The sequence below is a fragment of the Toxorhynchites rutilus genome, chromosome 2, assembly GCF_029784135.1.
Source record: "Toxorhynchites rutilus septentrionalis strain SRP chromosome 2, ASM2978413v1, whole genome shotgun sequence".
Lineage (NCBI taxonomy): Eukaryota > Metazoa > Arthropoda > Insecta > Diptera > Culicidae > Toxorhynchites > Toxorhynchites rutilus.
Window position 1 is genome coordinate 149,597,691 of NC_073745.1, and position 8,019 is coordinate 149,605,709.

Here is an 8,019-nt window from a genome sequence, read left to right on the forward strand (position 1 = left end):
AATAAAATTCGTACCATTGTCTGAATATATATGCTGCGGCCTATTTCTCCTCGAAACAAAACGGTCTAGAGCCATCAGGAAGGCATTCGTGCTCATGTCGCTCGCCAATTCCAGATGAACAGCTTTCGTACTCAAGCATACGAAAATACATATGTAGGACTTACGGGCTGCAGCTTTTCGATGGCTTGGTTTAAGGAAAATGGGTCCACAATAATCGACACCTGTGCAGATAAAGGCTTCATTTGCTGTCACTCTTGCATCTGGCAGCTGGCCAATTGGTTGTTGAATTGGTTGCGGGTTAGATCTGCTGCATTCGTAGCATTTTCGAATGGCACTACGAACAGCTCTCCGACCATTTATTGGCCAGAATTCATCACGTAATACAGCGAGTGTGACTATAATTCCACCATGCATGAGCTTGCGATGTTGGTGTTTCAGAAGAAGTTGCGTAAAATGATGAAATCCGGGAATGACGATCTGATGTTTCACATTATATGGCGCGTCAGATAGGCGCAACCGGCCATCAACGCGGATCAAACCATCAGAATCAATGAACGGGCTTAACAAATGAAGTGAGGATTTTCCTGATACCATTTGCCCTTTTTTCAGGCGCTTTAGATCTTCGGGGAACGTTTCAGCTTGAACCAGCTTCAAGATGGCTTTCTTGGCATTCTGGAGCTCGGCGACAGACAAAACGCTGCTGACATTACGTTGTTGTGTATTTCTGCGAGAGTTGTTATAAAAACTAAAACAGAATCTGCACTAAGTAGGAGTGAATACGACGAAAATCTGTCGATCAACGATTTTGACTGGAGCACTTGATTTGTCAGGATCATTTTCGAGCTAACCTCCATTTCCTCGGACGGTAACTGGTTTTTCTACGGGATTTGAACCGACCACCTTGATCTATTTTCTTTTAACCAGCTAGGACCAAATTTCCACAGTTTGCTTGCTACTAATTCTTCTGCGGACATTCCTCGGGAAACGAGATCAGCGGGGTTATCTTTTCCAGCTACGTGGAGCCATTGCGATCCGTGAGTTGTGGATTGAATTTCCGAAATGCGGTTTGCAACGAAGGTTTTCCAGGATCTGGGGGGAGATTTCATCCACTGCAATACTACTGTGGAATCGGTCCAAAATACCACAGTAGAGAAATTTATATCTAATGCCGTTGAAATTTTCTCATATAATCGAGAAGCGATGAGAGCCGCACACAGTTCTAACCTTGGAATACTGAGCGGTTTCAAGGGTGCCACCTTGGACTTCGATGTCAACAAACTGATTTTAACGATACCGTTTGCTGTTTCAGAACGGATGTATACGCAAGCACCATATGCTACCTTCGAAGCATCTGAATACGAATCAGAGCGTATCTATCAATACGGAAGTTGGAAAGTTGTGGTAATTGCTCGGCGAATCGAATCCACTGCTGATGTATTTCTGGAGGAACTTCCGTATCCCACTCCAGGGCTAGCAGCCACAGATGTTGCATGAGAATTTTTGCCTGCACAATGACGGGAGAAATGAATCCAAGAGGGTCGAATAATTGAGCAATTGCAGACAGGATGTTGCGCTTCGTAGGTGCCTGATTTTCGATGATGAGTGATGTTTCAATTTTGAAAACGTCTGCCTCAGGTTCCCAACTGATGCCGAGAGTTTTGATGGTTTCAGATGGTTAACAGATGATTCAGTTCCAAGGAGCTCAGGAGGAAGACCAGCCAAAACCGGAAGCGAATTCGAGCACCACTTCCGCAGTCGGAATCCGCCTTTCTGCAAAATCTCCGTTAACTCCGTACGCAATAGAATTGCTCCTTCGATTGTATCGTCACCGCTGATGAAGTCGTCAAAGTAAACATTTTTCTTCAGAGCGTTGCTTGCTCTCGGGTAATCATTTCCATGATATTCAGCTAACTGTAACAGGGTTCTCGTAGCGAGGAACGAAGATGGTGCGAGACCATACGTAACAGTGCATAACTCATAAGTCTGCACGGATCCGTTACTGCCAGGTGGCCACAAAATCCTCTGCAGCGAGCGGTCATCGGGATGCATAAGTACCTGCCGGTACATTTTCTCCGCATCTGCCACTAATGCGATCATAAACATGCGAAATCGAAGATGTATGTCGAGAATGTTGTCCTGCACGACTGGCCCAACTACCAACGCATCGTTTAGTGAGTGTCCGGAGCTAGTTTTCGCTGATCCATCGAACACGACGCGAACCTTGGTCGTTGAACTTGATTGGTTTATCACGGGATGGTGCGGAAGGTAACATCTGATAGAAATAGCTTCATCATCATCGGGAACGGGAACCATGTGACCCAGGCTAATATACTCATTCATGAACGCATGATACTGAATCTTCAGTTTTTCATTCTTCTGCAGTCGCTTGTCCAACCAGCTAAGACGCCGCATTGCTATGGCTTTCGATTCGCCAATCATCTTATTGAAATCGGGATGCTTGGGCATTCGAACAATATATCGCCCAGAGGGATCACGGGAAACTGTATTCTGATAGAAATTTTCACAGTTTTGCTCGTCCACGGAGTAATTAGAAGCGCTCACATCTTCTAGCTGCCAAAATCGCTGCAGCAGTTCATCGATTGGTACAACTGTCGCCACATGACAAGTTGCTATCGCTTGCTTTGAATGTTCACGGTTACTCTCGATCTTTCCCGACGCAATCCACCCAAACACGGTTTCGATAAACAAAAGGTTTGCTATACGAAATTGTCCTTTCCGCAAGAAGGAATAGAAATGAGCAGCACCTATTATCATATCCACTCTACGAGGAGTTCCAAAATCGGGGTCGGCTAAGGCAATGTCATCGGGAAGCTCCAGTTCAGACGTACTGAACGGTACGGATGGAGTATCGCATGTAACTTTCCGCAACACCAAAAAATCGAGCACTTCATAGAAATCGGATACACGTGATCTAACTTCAGCAGATACTTCATGTTTTGCATTTGTAACGGTCCCATCTACACCAGCAATTGGCACGTTGACAGACCTACGGCTCAAATGAAGTTGTTGGCACAGACGCTCGCTAATGGCATTTGGTTGAGAGCCGGTATCCAGCATGACACGGGCGACGTGCTCTTGACCGTAAGCATCTACTACGATCAACACAACTGTGGTCAGAAGAACGCTGGTAGGATGGAGTACTGTCTTCGCACACGGGGAACTGTCGGTAGGAACAGCAGAAACGGTGAGAACGCTGGAGGGACCCGGATTGGTAGCCCTAGATGTGAATGATCCTTTAACAGCATTCTCTTCGGGAATGGTCGAGCTTAGCTCGTATGGTCTAGGATGAATCATCGAATGATGACGCTTCGAACAATGTTTACACGTAAACTTCGATCGGCATGAGCGAGCGAAATGGTCGCTACGGAAGCAATTGATACAAAGCTTTTTCTCAATCACAACCTTCATACGACTTTTTGCATCCATGTTGTTGAAGACGGAGCAATCAAACAGGGGGTGTTTTTGCTTCTCACAGGCTGGACATAGTGGATATGTTTTCGGCGAAACTTCTGCAGCTGCGTTGGAACTCACACGGGGATTACTGGGACGCTTCGAGATGGAGGATTGATTCGCTGACTTCACTTGGTTGTGGTGTGGACGATTAACCGATATCGTCTCTAGTATGCGGGCTCGTCTTTGAAGGAACTCAATCATCCTGTTAAAAGTGGGTTGATTTTCGGTGGCGATAAACTCTTCCCACGCAGCTAGAGAGGCATCATCTAGTTTATCCTCTAATAGCTCCATCAGTATTGAACTGAAATGCTCGACGGGCTCACCAAGCTGCTCAAAAATCTTGGTGTGACGCTGGAAATCGTCAACAATTTTGTGGAGGGCATCAACGGACTGGTTGGAAATCTTCGGGTACTTCAACAGAGCACGGATGTGCTTCTTACGCAGTAGGGCCTTGTTTGAATAGCGCTGCACTAACGTATCTCAAGCGACGGTGTAGTTATTAGCAGTAATCGCGATGGACTGGACCAGGCTTGCAGCTTCTCCTTTCAAGGACGCTCTCAAATAGTGAAATTTTTGGACGAATGAAATCTCCGTGGACGCATGGATCATGGACCGGAACGTGTCATGGAACGTCAACCAATTGTTGAAGTCGCCGTCAAACTCGGGAAGTGTGATGGTGGGAAGCTTCACGTTGTTAGGACCAGGTGCCTCACGAGCCGCAGCGGGGTACGCGGGTGCGACGGGAGCAGCAAGGGGCAGCATCGAAACCAAAGCAGCCTTCGCTTCGAAATATTTTTCTTCCATCTGAACTCTGATTTGTTCACTTATCGCTGAAAAATCTTCACTATCATCCAGTTCTTCGTATTCGGATTGAACGATTTCAAACGTTTCCCAAATCTTCTCAAGGCGTTCCAGCCGATGAGAAATTTCGCCTTGCTGTCTCTCGGGATCATAATTCAGGATAAACTGGATCACTCTATCCATAGCTTTGATGGAATTTTTCTGCTTCGCTTCCTTCGCCTTCAACCTCCTTTCGTCTGGCATTCTCCGTAGATAGTATTGTCGGCTTCCGGAGTGAAATTAGACACGACGGCGATGAAGCTGAAACGGTCGAAAGGGACCAGGAAGCACCACAAAAAACCACGTAATCGTATTGGAGAGGTACTCACCTTATACCTCTCAAAATGAGGCCTTGTATTATTGGTAAATATCAGCGACAATATTTCAAAAACGGCTATGTTCGTTGGCAGTCTAGGTTATGCGCAAGACGTGTAACGGGACGGGATCGATTTTCCGGGAATTATCAGCACCAGAACTCAAATACGGCAATGCGTGTTGGTAAACGGGGTTATGCTTCACGCATGTAACGGGACGGGATTAATTCTTCCAATATGAATCCAGTAAACTCCAAAAACGATGAAACGTGTTGGTGTGCGAGGTTATGCGCAACACATGTGACGGGACGGGAACGATTCTTCCAGGATGGATCCTGGTCACTGGCACCAAAATGATGGGGACGGGGAGCTTACTTCGACAAGTAGACGGGTTTAAACTGGTAACTTCGGGTTACGCGATTCGAAAACCTTTTCTTCGAACCGGATGTAGCAAAAATGGGGATTTTCTTCAACGAAAATCCCATTAGACGGGAATTGAAATAAAACTGTTCTTTTCAACTAAGAAAACAGTTGATACGCTAAACTAATTGTACGCGTAATCTGCACGACACAATTGGATAGAAAAAATTCTCGAAGAATATTCGAGAATTTCACACTTTCGGGGAACGATTGAAAATACCGTGCGTTTTATTCCTTACGTTGTGCTTTAATGACTAATTTGAACAGATGGTATTACATTTTATAATTAAAGAAAATCAATGAGAACTAGATCGTGAAAGAAAAAGTTAATTGCACACAATTTCGTAACGGTTTATCGATAATCAGCTCTAACAATTTCGGAATGTATTTTTTGAATCATCGTTATATTTTACCTGAATGTCTACTATTAAGGAGCGGCTCAAACAAGTGTCAGTTCCCCATATCAGGGGTGGCTAATCATTCGACTGACCAATTTTTAATTTTCATAAAATTTTCATAAAAAAACATAAAAATTTAAAACGTACTTTTTATTTACCCAATGTATACATTTATTTTCTTAATTACTAACTTAAATTTAGCTCGTCCTTGAATAGTTTTCCGTGATTAACGATTAACCAACAAACAGAACTTGCCCCTCCGGAAATTTGACAAATAAACAAAAACTAAAGTGGGGCAGGTTCACCATACGCCGGACTAATACATTAAGTCAGGGCGCTACAGTAGCCTTCACAATTTTCAACAAGTCACCCATACATCGAGTTATGGACACTTTAACAGGGAAACAGTTTTTCTAACAACAACTATTTCATGTTTTCTTTGAAAAAATTAATACTAATCCTAATTTAGTTTAAAGTCAAGATAGCGATATAGCGTAATCGGAAAAGTTTTGGATCTGATTAAAAATGAACTTTTGTCGAAGACATCAGCTTTCTATATTTTATAATTTCTGGAATACATGGCATTTTTTATGGGGACTCCTGAAAAAGTAAGGTTTTACACGTAACATTGTTGTGTGTAAATTTTCACGTTTGACATGTTCTGCATGTTCTGCAAACTTTTTTCTATTCATAAACATGTCAATTCTGAATAGGAAAATGTTTGCAGAACATGTAAATCGCCATAATTTACACATAAAAATGTTAGAAGTTAAACATTAAAAATAGTTTTTCAAAAAAAAAGTTGTTGGAAATATTCTTTTCCTGTAAATGTGCTCATCCTCCGATGTATGGATGACTTGTTGTAAGGGTCATTCATTGAATATATATTTTTCTCAGAATTTAAAAAAATACATATTTTTGAGAAAAATTAACTTAAATTTTTTTGAAATTTTGATTTTTTTTCAATTTTTTTCGAAAAAAATATTAACTCAAAAGCTGAAAGACCTACAGAATATTGGTTTGAGAATGAAATGTAGGAAATAAATTAGTTTTCATTGAAAAATATAAAAAAATTGAAATAAATTGTCTTTGAAAAAAAAATTTTTTGAAAATTAAAAATTAATTTCTTAAAAACAAGTTGTTCAAAATTCTGTAAAAAATAGTTCTGAATAGCTCTTACAATTTCCAACAAGTCACCTATATTCCAGAAGATGGGAACCTTTACAGGGAATGAGTTTTTCCAACAACAACTTTTTCTTTGAAAATTTGCTATTGATGTTCAAGGCGTAACATTTTTATGCATAAACTAGCTGACCCTGCAAACTTCGTCTCGCCCAAAATGGTCTTTTGTTATAAACACTTTCAAACATCCACGTTTTCTTACTAAGCGAACGTTCATGGGTTTAATCGCAGAACTGTTCATTGATTAATTTTGACCCTTTACAAATTCTTTTAACTATTAATTTCCTAGTACCTTTACCAAATCTCGTCATTATAATATCAAATTATTTTCAGTCCTAATTCTCGTTCAAAATTTTTCAATCACTTGCAAATAACATGTTTCTCCCTTACATGGAATACATGTTCGATACAGAAAATATAATAAAATGATGACATCTGAAAGCGGACAATTCCTTCCTCGAGTTTTACCCTTACCCCTTTGCTTGATTAGTTCTCGAGTTATACAGAAATTTGTGTTTCAATTGTTTCATTTTTGTCTGTGGTTTCGTCCGATAATGGGGGTCTTCGTAGCCTAATTGGTTGCGTGTCTGCTACTAAGCGAACGATTATGAGCTCATAACTCAGAGCCCTCAACTGACCATCTGTGTAGGTTATTCTAGCTACTGCGTCCACGCATCAATCATCATGTGACGGTAATCCCAGTCCCTTACCGCTCACATTACGGTCTGCTGCATCGGTAATTGATGCTATTTATAACACAACAATGGAAGCCTCATATCAACAGTCCCGCTGTGTATCTAGTCCAACTGACATTCGAACAAGAGGTATATTCTTACGCCGAAAAAGGCGAAAAAGACGACATGTGTTGTGTATCGACCGTCCGAAGTAGAGATGGGTGAGCGCTCACGAGCCACTCATTTGCGTCGCTACGTCAGAAAGAGCGTACGATCCACGGTTCTTTAAAAATGAGCCGCGGCTCTCAAATGAACAGCTCTTATATGTACGGCTCTTGAATGAACCACTGTTCAAAAAAGACCCACGGTTCTTTTATGAGCCGTGGCTCTTTTTGAACCGCGGTTCATTTAAGAGCCGTTCATTTGAGGTTCATAAAAGAACGTGTTTCTTTTAAGAGCCGGCTTAAGAACCGTGAATCGTACGCTCGTTCTGACGAGCCGTGGCTTGCGGCAATGCGGAAGAAATATAAATATGTTTCCCATGCTGCTTTTTAAGCGGTTTCATTTAACTGTTTGTTTGTATGTGTTTGTAAATTTTGGCGGATTACATATTTTCTCGAAACCCCATAAATATGGGTATCTAATGAAAAGACTTGACTAGTAGGACACAGTTATTTATGTAAAATAGAAATCCAAGATGACGGACGTCACAAAATG